General features: G+C 40.0%; 1 pseudogene across 1 annotated transcript in view; it reads left to right on the top strand.

The window, feature by feature from the left end:
* The window catches only part of LOC308419540 (actin, cytoplasmic 2-like), a 1056985-nt pseudogene that overhangs the window by 800599 nt on the left and 239364 nt on the right, over positions 1-17022 (top strand). The window lies entirely within an intron of this gene.

Here is a 17022-nt window from a genome sequence, read left to right as displayed (position 1 = left end):
AGTGAGCTCCGAACTGAATGTTACCACCTTTACAGATCAAAAGAGGGCAGGATTAAGGGACCTAGGTCACTTTTTTTTCCCCCCACAGCAATACAACTTTTTCCTTCAATGAGTAGACGCAACTTCTTTGGGTTAACTAAGCAGGGACTTCTTGTTTTTGTTTTTATTTTGGAGACAGTGTCTCACTATGTAACCTCGGCTGGCTTGGAACTTGGCATGTAGACCAGGCTCACCAAGAACTCAGAGATCCACCCATTTCTGACTTCCAAAAGCTTCAGCATTGGAAGTTATAGGTATACAGCCAAAAAGCAATAAATTGCCTTGGTTTACTTACTAAACAGTTCTTGAGAGTCCATCTCATTTTTTTTTTCTAGAAATATTTCCGAAAGTATGGTACTGGAACAGTGGGGCAGATCACAGCATATTCATTTCCCATTGACCCTAATCAATTTACTCATCAGAGTTTGGTTTTTTAATGTTTATTTATTTTATGTATATGAGTATACTGCAGCTGTCTTCAGACCAGAAGAGGGCACTGGATCCCATTACAGATAGTTGTGAGCCACCATGTAGATGCTGGGAATTGACCTCAGGACCTGGGGAAGAGCGGTCAATGCTCTTAACCGCTGAGCCATCTCTCCAGCCCCAAAAGTTTTGTTTTTTAATAAGACTTCAAAATGGTTTTAATTTGTGAAAATAAATATATTGTCCATTTATACCATAGTTCCTGGGAGTCAAAAGAAACTATGTAGAGACAAAATATGACTTTGTTTACTTACTTCATGAAGGACAAGTTTCTTTCTAAGAAAAGACTGGACAGCTGACTTAATTTGTTGGAGTCTCTGTTATACATTGGGAAATGATTCCCATGTTTCAAGATGACTGTGAGGATTGAGAATGTTCAAGAGTTTCAAAACCTCCACACATGTGCTCATGCCCCAGGTGTTTACCACATGGTGGCTATTATGCAATAGTTAACATGTTCTGGGGCTGCATTATAGCTCAGCACATTTATATATATGGGGCCATAGGATCAATCCCTAGTGCTACAAAATAAATAAGTGTGTAAATCATTCAATCAAAATGTAAAATAATATTTTCTATATAAGGAAACGTTTCTCAACTTTTGGGTCATGATGCCTGTGGCAAACCTCTATCTCCAAAAAAAATATTTACTTTACAATTTATAACTAGAAAATTACAGTGATAAAGCAGCAATGAAACAATTTTATGGTTGGTCAACACATGCTGAGCTGTATTAAAAGGTCGCAACATTAGGAAGGTTGAGAACCACTGATATAAGGTATCTAGATTTTTCTAGATTCATGTCTCTATTTTGTTTCTGTAATAGTAGAGGGTCAATTTATAAGGCCCTTTATATACATTATTAGTTTATACTCACAGTTGAGTCATTAACTATTATTATCCTCATCTTACAGATGAGAATTATGTCCTGTCACCCACCACAATCTAAGTGTCTTTTCTTCACATAGTTAACTGTGACAAAAATGGGACCTCCATTTTTAGACCTTTCCGTTTATTCTATGACATGCAATTTATTTTTGAACGGGGCTGGAGAACATTCTTCTGGTATTTCCCCTCCTAATCTTGGTTCTGCATACCTACCCAGGTTTGGTCTCTGACTTAAATCACAGTGATTAATTTACCTTCTGCTAGACTGTATCTTGTTACATTGTGCTCTCTCCTACCACAGAGACCTTCCTGCATGTTTGCAGCCTTCTCGTTGTAACAGGCCCTAGAGACTGACTTCGATTCTTGGCCTCACCTGACCTCTCTTTGATGACCCACTGTTCCTACCCCTGACAGTTCCCTAACATCCTCTATGTTTCCCTGTGAACTAGCCTCTGAGGGTATGTGCTTCTTCCTTGGGCCCTGTGACGTTTCACCTTTCCTCTCACTTCCTACCTCCTACCCCACCGGCTGTATAGTACTTCACAGCAGGGCTTGCTCTTCAAGCCGACTTGGCTTGCTCTTTGCACTCAATAGCGTGGCATTTGTTTGGTTTTTGTCTCTTGGCCAGTTGCCCACACTGCGGCTGGGACATTAGCACTTAGAATCAGTCTATGGTCAGTGACTTCTGGTGTGGTGAATGTCTGGGAAAGCTGTCTAGAGTGAGGAGGGCTCCAAAGCAGTCAACCTTATGGTGAGGACTCCTGACGGTATTTCTGTTGTATGAGGTTATGAATGCACAGGGGGAATATTTCAGTTTGGCTGCTTTGCTCACATTTTCTACTGAGGTGTTCACAGATACTAGGTTTTTTTTTTCCCTAGTAAGGTTTAATTCTTTTATTCTTTTGACTATTATATTTTCTTTCTGCAAAACCAGATTTTTATTCGTTCGTTCATTCATTCATTCATTCATTCATTCATTCATTCATTCATTCATGCAGATTTTGTCAGTGCCGGGGACAGCAGGAATAACGCCTTGCCTAGCCCCTTCCTGAGGTTACCACAGTGGGCTCTTTAACGCCCCTCCTACTCGCAGCTCGATCAAGAACCTGAACTCCAGACAGTGGAGCTGGCTTCCTCCCCACGCAGCACGTGGTGGTAGCGGCGTGCACAGATGCAAGAGTCATGGAAGTGTGAGAATGTGTCCAGACCTATGAGAGCTTGAGAACCAGACTTTCCCCACCCACCGCTCTGCAGTCTCACACCCAACAGGTAACAAATGCCGTGAGCCCTGAGCCAATCACCCAGCAGCAGCTCGGCTGAGTGGGCCCCAGGCCATTGGCTGCGCTTCTTGGGAGCAACTGACTTTCGTTAAGAATTCAAGTGATTTTATTAATTTATATTCAATCACATGGTTCACTTTTCTTTCCAGAAATTCTTGAGTGGAAATTATGTTCGGTTCCTGGAATCTGCAACTCCATTTCAAATATCACCCCGACATTAGTGGATCTCCATGCTGTTTTTCACCTTGTGATTCGATTCCCTTTGGCTCCTTTAAGTGTCAGTGACTGTAAGTAACTGGAATTCATTCCTGGAGTAGTTGGCTCCCAGTACTCATGGAACTTTGAGCTTTGTTTGTAAATGTTTCCAGTTGAATTTACTTTCTCAAGCTACTCTTCCAAAAGTCCTGAGTTCAATTCCTAGCAACCACATGATGACTCACAACCATCTCTAATGGGATCAGATGCCCTCTTCTGGTGTGTCTGAAAACAGCTACAGTGTACTCACACATAAAACAAACAAATAAATCTTTTTTTAAAAAGTAGAAGGTGTGGCCCAGATTAAGATGCATATCACGCTTGGATCTGGGACTTATTTTGTCTCAGGCTGACCTTGAACTCAGAGATCTCTTAAGATCTGCCTGGGCCTAAGCTTTTCATAGCTATTATGATAAGACTCAGATCAAAAACTTGTGTCTTCCAGCCTCAAGATTTGGATCACAGGTGAGCCCTCCAATTCTGGATTGTAGCTCACTCCAAACACAGTCAAGTTGACAATCAGGAATAGTCATCACAGTCATGTTTATGTGGTTAACTCACATTATCTCAGTTTGGTGTTCATACTGGGTAAGAGCATACATAACACACACCTTCCATTGCTAGTTTAATAGGTCTGTTTATATACTGTGGTCTCCAGACATCTTTGTGAAACTCAGCTCAGTTTTAGCTTGATTTTAGTTGAGACTCTGAGCCATCTGTTTCTGCATCAACTCCATCATTTTAGTGTCCATATAATGCAGGACAGTGGGAGTCAAGTCTAACTTAGGAAGTGCACAGAAAAGACTGAAACCTGTGTCAGTCATGGTGGTACATACTAGTAATTCTATCACTTTGGCTGTCTAGAGATCAGGAGTTTGAGGTCATCTTGCCTCAAACAACACAGAGTGAGAATTTGTCACATAAGCATGCCTGGCTTCTTGTCTTTGCTGTTGATGAGTTGGGTTTGCTATAGCAAATGATCCCAGCCTTGATCTTCTTAATTTTAGAAAGAAGAAGCTGTTTATCTTTCTGATAGGGGCTGTTCTTTGAGGCTGGCAAAAGCACAGAGACTTCTAGCCTTGATTTCTTATATAACAGCTTCAAGACTGAGTTTTATATGGGCAGTAGACTCAGTTTGCAACTGTGTCTATGCAACAAAACTAAGACTTGTTGGGTGAATAGTGTGGTGGTTTGAAAGAAAATATCCCTCTTGCCACACACACAATAGGTTCAAAGGGAGTAGCACTATTAGGAGGTGTGACCTTGGAAGAGGTGCAGCATTGTTAGAGGAAGTGTGTTGTTGGGGGTGGGGCTTGAAGTTTCAGATGCTTAAGCCAGGTCCAGCATTTCTGTATCTTCCTGCTGTCTGCCGATCTAGATGTCAAACTCTCAGCTCCTTCACCATGTCTGCCTGCATACCACCATAATCATAATGGACTTAAACCTCTGAACAGTAAGTCATGACCAATGAGTTGCTGAAGTCATGGCATCTCTTCACAGCAATAGAAACCCTAACTCAGATAGACTTAATGCTGTCAACTTTCCTATGACTCTCAGGTTTATTCTGAGCTTATCTCCAAAAAATTAACAATTTTCCACTTTTACTGAGGTTTAAACCCTGTTTTTGAAGAATCTACCGATCTAAACTTCTTAGCATGGCCTGGGAGACCCTTTCTAGTTGGGCTCTTACTTACATTACAAACTATTTCCTCCTGCTTTGTCACAAGTACTATAGTGAGTTCTTAAAACACCATGGAATTTAGCATGCTATGTCTTTATCCACATTGTTTTCTTTATCTGTGATATTTTTCAACACCTGCTAAATTCCTATTTATCCTTAAAAATATTCAGCTGGCCCCACTATCAATTCCTTTCTTCATTCCTTCCATAGGCGTTGATTGACCTATATAGTCTGTCAGGAACTCAGTAATATATGATAAAAAGATGCTAAAAAGCCTCCTGGGATCTCTCAGCTGGAGTTACCTGTTTTCTTCTTGAAAGTACCCTAGACATATTTCTCCTCAGTATCATATTGTATTGTCATTTTTTGTGTATGGTTTTCTCCCCAATAAGACTGATTTCCTAAGAGCAAAGTTCAAATCTTAGGGTGTTTTTGTTTTGTTTTGTCTTTCTTTTGCCAAAGTTGTGTAATGTAGTAAGAATGCAAGAATATATTCTGAAATGAAGTAAAACATGAACAAAGTATTTTGCACACACATAATGTAGCCCTCACGCTCAAAGTTTACATATATAAAATGTTTGGAACAGTTAATAAATTGGAGGAATGATTGTGATATAGGTAGGAATTGAGGAACATTTCATGTGGATCCGTGGCATGAGTTTAGACCTTAGAAACATCACCCCATGGACTTAGCCGAGATAGTGAGAATTTGGGATGGGGGTGGGGTTCTCACACTGTTGCCAGGAATGTAAATTTGTGCAGCAATCATAGAAGTCATTATTGAGGGTTTTTTATAAAACAACTAAACATACAGCTAGCATATCATCTACCTAAACCACTCCTCGGTTTATACATTAATGAATCTAAGTCAGCACACACCAGAAACACCTGTGCACCTATGTTTATTACAGCAGCATTTTGATAGCAGAGTTAAGTACCAGTCTAGGTGTCCAATAATAGATGAATAGATAATGGGAATGGAAGATATGCAATCTTGAGCTTTATCCGGCCATAAGGAAGAAGAGAACGATGCAGTTTGCAGGCAAATGATTGACACCAGAGGTCATCAACCAAATAAGGCAGATTCAGAAGGACGGCTTGGTCTGTATTTATGCTGCTGTAAATGAGAGTAGAAGGGGCTGTTTGGGAAGAAGGGGGGGAGTAGTGGGAGGTGGGCAACAGAGTGATGGGGGTATACATGTATGAAGATGTCATGATAAAGCTCATTAATGTTGTATAATGAATATGTGCCTAAGAGCAAGTGGGCAGAAAAAGATAAAAAACAAGCAAACAAACAAACCTGCAGAGCAGATTTGGCTGGCCAAAAGAACTCATTAGAAACATACTGGAAGACGCTCTGAGAAGCTTCAGACCTGTAGGTTCAGAGGACAGTAAAGAGAACTCCTAGCCATTCCCATAAGGCCTTGTGGTTTTCTGAGCACTTCCATTTCCTACATGTGGACAAGGTAGGTATCATTATTGTTAATTCACACGTACAAACTGAGAGACAGTTAATGGCTTTCCTGAATCTTGCTAGCAAGTGACCAAGCCAAGGACAAAAAGCCAGGTTTCATGATGATAACAGATTCAATGTGCTGCATGTTTTTTTCTGTGCATTAATGTGGGAGTATGCCAACCCTGCTCTGGAGAGAAAAGACACAACCCAAGAGTGTGGGGCTCCAAGAGAGCACCCCTGTATTTGGGTGGAAAGCCCTGCTCTCTGTCTCACACACACTAAAGTGAATCAGGGTAGGTGAGACTCTACCTTGAGTCACCTGGTTTATCCCAGTCTTTGGGTCTTAGCAGAATAAAGACAAGACAGGAGGAAGCTCTCCTTTCTCTCTGTTTGGAGAAACACAGCTTTTATTGTGGAGGCATGCTAGACTGTATTATTACTCATTTATTCTAGTAAACTAAAAATGTCCAAACTTGGAGGACATGTCTTTAATCAGCAGCACTTGGGAAGCAGAGGCAGGCAGATGCCTTTGTGAATTTCAGACCAATCTGGTCCACAGAGTGAGCTCCAGGACATCCAGAGTTACATGGCGAGAGCTTGTCTCAACAACACAACAGCAGCCAAACAACAAAATGAGCATTACAAATCAGTATGTGGTGTGTGCTCCTGGAATCCCAGAACTCACTCCCTGGGGAAGAATGATGGCCATGAACTTGTGGCCAGCTTAGGTTATATCATGAGTTCCAGGCCAGCCTGGGATACAAGTAAAAGCTTGTCTCAAAAAACCAGACGATCGTGACAACAATCCATTCCCACTCTGAACTGTTTCTGTGGTGCTATCTAATAAGTATTTATGTGTTTGTCCCCTACACTGCTTCTCCAGATGACTCATTTACTATGGGGGAAAATCTATTTAGTCTAATGATCTAGCAGATTGTTTATTTATACATTTAAAAACATTATAAAGCTGGACACCGTGGCTGTAATCCCAACACCTAGAAAGTTAAGGCAGGAAGATATCTGTGAGTTCAAGACCAGCCTAGTAAGTTTGAGATCAGTCTAGGTTATATGGTGAGACCCTATCGCAAACAAGCCATCCAGCCAACAGAAATGTTGTAAAATAAAATTTTCTGGCACTTAAAAAAAAAGTCTAGTTAACATGGATCAATGGTCATGCAGGTATCCTGTATGATCAATCACAGCAAAGGTACCCTGTATGATCTCATATTACCTGAGGCACCAGGTACTTGATTTCTGTTGATGGCCGCCTCTCCCACCACCCCCACCCCATCTGTCTCCTTTTACTCTCTATGCTTGTGGCTGTTACTTTTTCTCCTTTTCTCCTTTCCTGTTGGACTTTGTCGGCTGTCTGGAAGATAAGGCCCTCATGTCTGGGACAGGTGGCCGCTCAAAATTCCTTCACACAAGTGATTCCACCTCCTGCTGACAACATTTCCCAGAAGATCACTGTGTTTGCTGGCCCTTCAGAGCAGATAATCTACTTGTAAGACCCAGTTTAAGTGGAGAATTAGGGGAATTATTTGAACAATTAAGGTAAAATGCACTCCTATCTTTGAAAAGGCTATTTAAGTCTTAACAATACACACAACCTTTGACTTAATAACTTAACGATTCTCAAATATTGATTTTACATTGCTAGAGTTCCAGACACATTTCTTTAGCCCATTAGTAAATCATTCAAAATAGTCATGCGTATGAACTCAAGAGTATAACAGTAACTTCTAAGTAAGCCACATTAAGCAAAAATATTTTTGATAAATAGCAAATCAGTTTCAGTGCAATGATTGTTAGTTCCTACCTGGATGTACTGTGGAGCTTCGGGCAACAGGGAACTTTTGGAGATAAGGCAGTCCTGTTCTAGGAAACAGTATGCATCTGCGTGGGTTTATAGATTCTGCATGCATCCATATGTATTATGGATGTCTTTATATAGGTTATGTAAAATGGTGGGCAAATTACCTTTCTGTCAGCTTTAATAATTAACTTTCATTAACTTTTACAACAATGGAAAGACTCCAATATGGTCTTGACCTTTGAGTCTCTGATCAGCAGAAGTGATGATGACAGCTTCCTTAACTTCCTGCTGAGACTGAACCACCCACAGCACCTGTGTGTGTGTGTGTGTGAGAGAGAGAGAGAGAGAGAGAGAGAGAGAGAGAGAGAGAGAGAGAGTTCATTGGTTTGCAGAGATTTGCACAACCATGTTTAAAAAAAAATCTTCACGGGTGTTATCTCTCTGACATTTCACCTACCAGCTTAGATGGGAGTTCAGAGGTGTTGTTTCTTGGCTGGATGACTCCACAGTACCTGGTAGCTCCAAAAGACTTGTGTGCAAGTTAACTCCTGGTACGGTAAAGGATGGAGACACTCTTTCAACTCCAGGCAACAGTCTGACTTCTAAGTCCACTCCTACCCCCACCCCCAAGGCTAAGAGCAGTAATCCTAATGTTTTTTAAAGTCAATAAATATTTCGGCTGTCTTCTTGTTTGACCTCTTATTTAGCCTTTGACCTCGCTGCTGTACTCTTTCCAGTCTCCTGTTGTTAAAGGGTTCACATGTGTTTCTATCCGACTTCATTTCCACCTTACGTTTCATTGACAGCTGTTTGTCTACCCTGTTCCTTCTTCACCACTCCCAAGGTTCTGCTCTGGGCTCTGTTCTCTTTCTCTTTCTCTCCCCTTTCCATAAATAAAATCCCACGGTCCCCAGTGGTCCTCAGATTTCTAACTCCAGCCAGAGTTAGCTCAGGATCTCTGCAGGACCACCCAGATGGCATCTAGACCTTACAAGCTCAAGTTCGAGCCTTTGATTTTCCCTCTCAAAACTGCTCCAACTATTTTTCGTTTCAGAAAGAGCTCTCCCCTCTGCTCAGGTGAGAAACCTGGGGACCATTTCTTTTTGCAGACTGTCTCCCCACTTCCAACCTTTTCAATCTTTCCTTTGCCATTTCACCCTGTCACCACCTAAGCTGCCAACATGTTTTGCAAGAGCCCCTTTCTGCCTTTCCTGATTCCTTTCGTAGCCCTCCCTCTCTGTTTCCTAACCATCTAGTAGTCAGGATGAGCTTCTCATGCTAACCTCTTCACGGAGCTAATGATTATACTTAAAGTTATGGACCTCCAAAGTTGGGGTTGGAGAGATGGCTCAGCAGTTAAGAGCACTTGCTCTTCAAGAGGTCCTGATTTCATTTCCCATCACTACAACCATCTGTAATAGGATCTGATGCCCTCTTCTGGTGTGTCTGAAGACAGTTACAGTGAACTCATATAAATGAAATAAGTCTTAAAAAACAAAGACCTCCAAAGACTTGCACAGTATCTTGCCCAGGTTCCCACCTCACCAGGATCTCTTCCACATCTACCACAGTGCCCTCTGCTGGTCCCCTGAATTTGCAGCTCCCTTTCTGATACCACTCCTTACTTTCTGTCTGCCTTGTTATCTGACTTTGCACTTCTTCAGAGAGAACCAGTTTTGCCTTCTGGATTTCAACAAGGCCTTCATGGCTTTCACTTCTAGTTTCTTTTTTAAAAAAGCATCATAATTTAAATATCCACATTTATACACTTGTATAAAGTTTGACTCCACCAGAATGACAGCTTCAAGCATGGAAGAGTCTTCACCTTTATTCTGGGCACCACTGTATCACCGGCACCCATGACCAATCACTGCAGAATAACTGATAGTTACTGAATACATTACTGACACACATAGGTCTAAAAGAATAGGAAGGTTGCTGAAGTTTGTTCTAAGTTAATCTAACCCATGCTTAAAATCTGTCTCACATATGTACTTACTAAGAAGCTGAATTAGCTACAGTATCATTTATCTCCTTATTTTATTTCATTTTACCTCTGAGATAGAGTCTCACTGTGTAACTCTGACTTGCCTGGACCTGGCTATGTAGACCAAGCTAGCCAGCTTGAACTTCACAAGAGTTCTCTGTCTATTCCTTCCTCCCAACTGGTGGGATTACAGTTTGTAATCACGCCCAGACAGCTCATGATTTTAATAATAATAGCTAATATTAATTTAGTTCTTACTGTGTGCCCAAAACAGTGTATATTTTATTGGATTTGTTTCATTTAATTCTTACAATAATCACTTACAATGCCATGTTTGAATTCTTATTCCAGTTACAGATTAGTCTATTGAGATTTGATGTAACTGCTGGAGCCAGTTAGAACCAGGTGACTTAGCTCTGTCATTTCTTTGAAATGCATGTTTAAGTTTGGGTGCCAAAAGACCTAAAAATAGAGTCTATTTAGAACTATCGGACTAAAATTATTTATTTTAGAACAAATAAGCGAGTTTGTGGATGGCGAGTGCCAACTGAGCAAAGATGAATAGATAGAATTTTTATTTACCCATTATAACCAACTAGAGAATTTAATAGAAAGATTCCATTGAGACTTGTAATAAAAGCCACAAAGATAGCCTTAGCTAGAGACACAAACCTATGGAGAAAAATTATAGACTATCTTTAAGGTTAAACAAATTTGAGGAAAAATATAGAGTTGTATATTTTTATGAATATGAAGGCAATATCATAAAACAATATCATAAAAATGTTTATTTAAATTAGAAGTTGTTGTAATTCTTATCATTACTGTAATATCAATATTATTGCAATGATATAATAATATTAATGTAATAATAACCTTTTTAAAGCCTATAAACTAGACAAAGAGCTCTAAAACTTATATGGTAACACAAAAGGCTAAGAAAAACCAAGCCAAGCTTCAAGTAGAAAAAAAATTGAGAGACTTAATTTGTATGTTATTCATTTTTCCTTGCTAACTGACCATGGTGGGGAGGTCTTAGCCTACCGTGGGCACTGTCTCTGAGAAGATGGTCGTGGGCTGTATAAGTGAAGTAGCTGGTCTTGAGCCCAGAGGCAGAGCAGTAAGGAAGATGTCTCCATGGGCTCTGCCTCGGTTCTGGCTTCTCAGTCCCTGCTCTAACTTCCTTCAGTGATACATTCTAATCTAAGCCAAAGAACGGCCCTTCCCAAATCAAAAATAGAATGAAGCACATTAAAATTAATTTTAAAAATCTGTAGTAATCACAACAGTGCTATATCTGTTATATGGAAGACTAGCTAATGGGAGCTGACTGGAAGTCTTAGAAACACACATTGAAACTGTTTACCATAGAGGTCATAAGATGACCAACAAGGTGCTAAGACAACTGGTTATCTGTGTGGAAAAAGTCCTGGTCCAAATTCCTGCTATTCAGGAATTAGACGCAGGGAATGGTGGGGTTGAAGCCTGCCTGGGCTATATAGCCTGACTCTATGCCAAAATTGTTTTTTTTTTAGATCTCAATTTTGCATCATACCTACAAAAATTAAAATTACTAAAAATCCAAACAGAAAAAGTAGGAAAATTAACCTTCAGAAGGGGAAATAATACACCATTACAATCTCAGTCTAAAAGAATTTCTAAAGCAATTTAGAAAAAAAAGCATAGTTCTCTCTCTCTCTCCCTCCCTCTCTCTCTCTCTCTCTCTCATTTTTTGTTTTTTTTTTTTTTTTGAGACAGGATTTCATCCTTCTTTCCTTTCTTCCTGCCTTCCTTCCTTCCTTTCTTCCTGCCTTCTTTGCTTTTAGAGACAGGGTTTCTCTGAATATCCATGGATATCCCAGAACTCGATCAGTGAACCAGACTGACCTTGAACTTAAAAATCCATTTGCCTCTGCCTCCTGGGTTCTGGGATTAAAGGTGTAAGCCATCACCATCCAGCTAAAATATGAACATGTTTTTTAATTAATTAATTATGTGAGTAATAATTATGTGAGTAATCACAAATATATGTGAGTACATTGTTTCAGACAAACCAGAAGAGGGCATCAGATCCTATTACAGATGGCTGTGAGCCACCATGTGGATTTGAACTCAGGACCTCTGGAAAAGCTGTCAGTGCTCTTAACCATTGAGCTATCTCTCTAGCCTCAAAATATGAATATCTTAAAGGAAAAAAATGGCTAAATATAACATCATTAAGATTTAATCATGAAAGACAGTATAGTAAAAGTGAAGAGAGGTTCCAGACTGGAGAAACAATTGACTTCACTTGAATCTTTCTAAAAATTTTATTATTATTGTTATTATTATTATTATTATTATTATTATTATCATTATCATTATTATTTTATATGTACGAGGGTATTTTGTCTGTATATGTCTATGCACCACATGTGTGCTTGGTGCCTACTGAGCCCAGGAAAATGGAGGTTCCCCTGTAGCTGAAGTTACAGATAGTTGTGAGCTACCTTGTAGGCTCTAGGAGTCAAATGCAGGTCCTATGCAAGAGTAACAGGTGCTCTTAACCAATTGACTTTAAAAAGAATTACTACGGTAGAGAAGAAGAACCCTTAAAAACCAGTAAGACAAAAGGCAGAACTCACAAAAGCTAAAGAGTACCAGTGAACATATAAGAACAATTCAGTTGTGCTGAAAACCAAAGAAATATACATTAAAACCACAATGAGAAAAACCATTTTATACCCAGCAGCAATGACAATGGAGCTTTCTCTGTATTTAAGTAGGGCATGTAGAAAAAGAAAAGCCTAATTTCTGTTTTATTTTTTTACTGTTTTTTAATTTTTATTTATTTATTTTTATTAAATACTCTCTGTATTTACATTTGAAGTGTTATCCCCTTCCCCCATCCCGCTCCCATGCCCCATTCCCCTCCACTTGTCTACATGAAGGTGCACTCCCTCCTAATCACCCTCTCTACCCCATTGCCTTGGAATTCTCTACATAGGGAAAACATGCCCTCCCTGGACCAAAGGCCTCTTCTCACACTGATGCCAGACACTGCTATCTTCAGCTACATATGCAACTGGAGCCATAGGTCTCTCAGTGTGTGCTCAATGGCTGATGTTTTAGTCCTTGGGAGTTTTAGAGGGTTTGGTTGGTTGATAATGTTCTTCCCTTGAGGTTGCAACAGCTTTCAGCTTCAGTCCTTTCTTTAGCACCTTCAATGGGGTCCCCATGTTCAGTTTGCTGGTTAGCTGCAAACATGCTCAGCTGTATCTGTGTGACTCTGGCAGAGCCCCTGAGGAGGCATCCATAGCTGGTTCCTGCCAGTAAGTACATCAGCAATAGTGCTTGGGTTTGGTGGCTGCATATGGGGTGAATCCCCGGGTGAGGCAGCCTCTGAATGATCTTTTCTTCAATCCTTGTTCCTCTATTTGACCTTGTCTTTCCTCCCTTGAGTGTTTGTTCTCCCTTCTAAGGACTGAAGCATCTACATTTTGGCCTTCCTTCTTTTTGAGCTTCATAAGGTCTGTGAATTGTTTCTTGGGTATTCAGAGCTTTCAGGGGCTGAAAAGCCACAATTTCTAATACACAATTTGCTATGGGGCCTTTAAATAGATCCTTGCAAATCTTTGAAGAGCTCTTAAACTTTATTTGTTTTGTTGGTGTATTTGCTTTTGCTGGTCAGACACTATGAGCAAAATGATTGTCTAGGGTGTATCTCGAATGCAGAACACGTGCTTAGAGGCCCTGATTTCAAGCCCACAAGGCCAAATAAAATAACAAAACAAACAAAACCAAAACCCAAACGGCTGACACTGTTGCCATGGATGTGGTTACAGCAGTTCTCTCACTACCCTGTGAGCACAAACAGCCATTGTTCCCAGGACACTTCCAAACATCTCGGGCTGAAGACTTGCAGCTTTAAGACTTAGGGAACTCCACTCTCAAGTGTATATTCTTATTACATGTGTTTCAGAATGGACGTAGCCATAATAGCAAAAGAGTAACAAAGGAAAAAACCCAGACATCATAAACTGTACAAGGAATAAAGAAACCATGTTTCAAGAAAAGTACAAAACAAAGCACTTTGTTCCTAAGATGATATATTCTGTATAATGATTGTTGGGGATTGCTGGGGATGGGAAAGCGATATTCTTGGTTCATAGATACAAACTTTATAATGAGTATGCCTTGAGGCTCTAACATACAGTATTACTGTTAGTGCTAACAACAACATACTTAAAATTTGCCAAAAGAGTAGTAGACATTCAATATTCTCTTCCCTTCCCTTCCCTTCCCTCCCCTCCCCTCCCCCACTCCTCCTCCCCTTTCCTTCCCTTCCCTTCCCTTCCCTTCCCTTCCCTTCCCTTCCCTTCCCTTCCCTTCCCTTTCCTTCTTCCAGAGAGAAACAGATAAACAGAGACCGGGCAGAGGAAGAGGAAAGCTGGGTGGAAATACAAGCCTATCATTCTAGTACTTAGGAGGCTTAGGCAGGAGGATTGAGAATTCAAGGAGACCAATCTGAGCTACATAATAAGAAACTTTCAGAGAGACAGAAGCCAAGGGGGCAAAACCAAATATGCTTGTGATTCATAGGTACATAACAAATACATACAAATGATGAGAATGTAAAAAGAAACAGGATTGTGATTGTCATTATGGGATAATCAGGATAGGAAGCAGGTGTTTTTCTTCCAAACAAGGGCGACCTGAAGTCCTGCAAGGTTTCCATCATGTTTTTCAGAGATGTATTTCAGTCTATAAGAAGATGTAACTTACAAGCAGTAAATCATGCTGGTTTTGAATATACATTTTAATGGTTTTTAACAAATGATCATATCCACACGGATTAGTTTTTAATTGATCCTATGGCAAATTGATGCACATGTGATCTGAAACAACACAGATTTATAACCTACTGAAGATTTGGTTTTTAAAAATTGAGGTATACATTAATTTTCTAGGGTTACCAGTACAAAGTACCATGAACACACTTGTAAAACTAACAACAACAAAAAGATATTTCCCATACTTCCAGAGTAGTGTCAGTGAGACCTTGGCCAGGATATTCCCTTGCCTTCTCCTACCTTCCACTGATGACTTCCGTCTCTCGCACCCTTGTCTGGCCGCATCACTGCTGTCTCGGCCTGTCTTCATACGTTTTTCTTGCTGTGTCTCTCCATGTTTTCCCTTTATAAGAAAGACATTAGTCACTTTGAATCAAAATCTCATTCTACTCTGATAGGAGTTTGTCTTGATTACATTGCAACAGCCCCATTTCCAAACAAGGGCTACCTACAGTCCTACAGGGTTTTTTTCAGAGATGCATTTTGGTCCATAACAAGATGTAACGTATAAGCAGTAAATTACGATGGCTTTGAATATATGTTTAAATGGGATTTAACAAGTGACCATAACACACATGAATTAGTTTTCAATTGATCCTGTGGTGAATTGCTGCACACTTGTTCTGAAACAACACACATTTATAACCTTATACTTCTATAGGTCAGAAGTCTTCCATGAGTCCTGATAGACTGAAATCAGTGACCCACAAGGCTGTGTTCCTTGCTGGAGTCTAGAGGAGACTCTCACCTTGTCTTTTTTGATCAAAAGGTCACTTGCTTTCTTTGGCTCATGACTTTTCCATTTTCAAGGGTGGCAACATTTATACCTCTCCATTCTTGCTTCTGAGGTAGCAGCCTCTCTCTCTCTCTCTCTCTCTCTCTCTCTCTCTCTCTCTCTGACAATTTCACCATCTTGAGTTTTTGCCCTTAATCACATTCGAAAAGTTCTTGCCATTTAAAGTATCATATTCACAGTTTGGACATTAGGACACAGTCAAATTCAGAAGCCATTATCCTGCCTAGCACCCTGGGGACAACCCACCCCATCAAGGTGAAAAACATTTCTATCCCACCAGGAAACCAGATCATGTCCTTTCCCAGACAATCCCAGTTAACTCCCAGAAGCAATCTCCCGTTCTGATTTCCTCATGACTTTGATGAGTTTGACTCATTCTTGATCTTCCTATAAACGGAAGATACAGCATGTTCTCTTCGATATCTTCTTTTGGTCACACAGCTTAGTATTTTTGTAGCTCATCTATATAGTTGCCCATTGTTTTTGTATCATTGTGTGGTATTCCATCGTATAAATGTGATGCATTTTGCTCATAATTCTCGCTGATGAGTCTGCGAACTGTTTCTCGCTTGAGATTTTCATACAATGCTTTTTGAACAAATGTTTAATTCTTCTGAAGTACTGTAAAATCTTCTAGGCTTGGAGACAGAAATGTGTGTAACTGTGTAACACTGAGGAGTAGTTTTGGGAAAGTAGTTTATTAATTACAATTCTCATCATTAATGCTGGAAAATCTCACTTGTTCCTTATCTTGCTAGCAGTTGGTATTATCAGTTTTCAGTTTGGGCCATTATGATATATGTTTATTGTTTTTAAAAGAAGCAGATAATTTGAAACCACCTTAAACTAATAACAGTTCATCTTTACTAATGATTTCCCCAAATATCTTTTAGTAAATGAAGTATTTTCTCTCCTACCAAATTTTATACATTCTATTTCTTAAAGATGGTCAATGGTGTGTGTGTGTGTGTGTGTGTGTGTGTGTGTGTGTGTGTGTGTGTGTGTCTGGTGTTTGTGTATGTATTATCTGTGTGGCACTTGCTCGTGTCAAAGAGAGAAGTTGACATCAAGACATCTTCCTCAGTCATTCCTCTATCTTACTTTTTAGACAGGTTTCTCAGAACCCAGAGCTTGTGATCTGGCCAGTGAAGCCTGTGGGGTCTGCTTGTCTTCACCCACCTTTCATCTCCCACCATCCTACAGTGCTGGGAATACAGATGTGTACCTCCATGGCTGGCTTTTAAGTAAGTGCTGTCCAGCCTCAAGCCCCCACACTTGTGCAGTAAGCACTTTGTTCACTAGCCCATGCTTTAGCTTTCTATCCCAAGTGCTTAGCACAGCCAGTGTGCAAAATGGTTTCTCTTCCAATAGAAAAACCACACTTTCAAGCTTGTGCTAAAATCTCAGTTCTATCCCATTTACAAATGTGGATTGAGATTAAATTTTATTTTTATTTTGTTCTTTGCTAACAATGGAAAAGATTTATTTAATTTAACGAGATAACTG

Source organism: Micromys minutus, assembly GCF_963924665.1.
Source record: "Micromys minutus genome assembly, chromosome: 1".
Lineage (NCBI taxonomy): Eukaryota > Metazoa > Chordata > Mammalia > Rodentia > Muridae > Micromys > Micromys minutus.
This window is presented reverse-complemented; position numbering and strand designations above follow the sequence as displayed.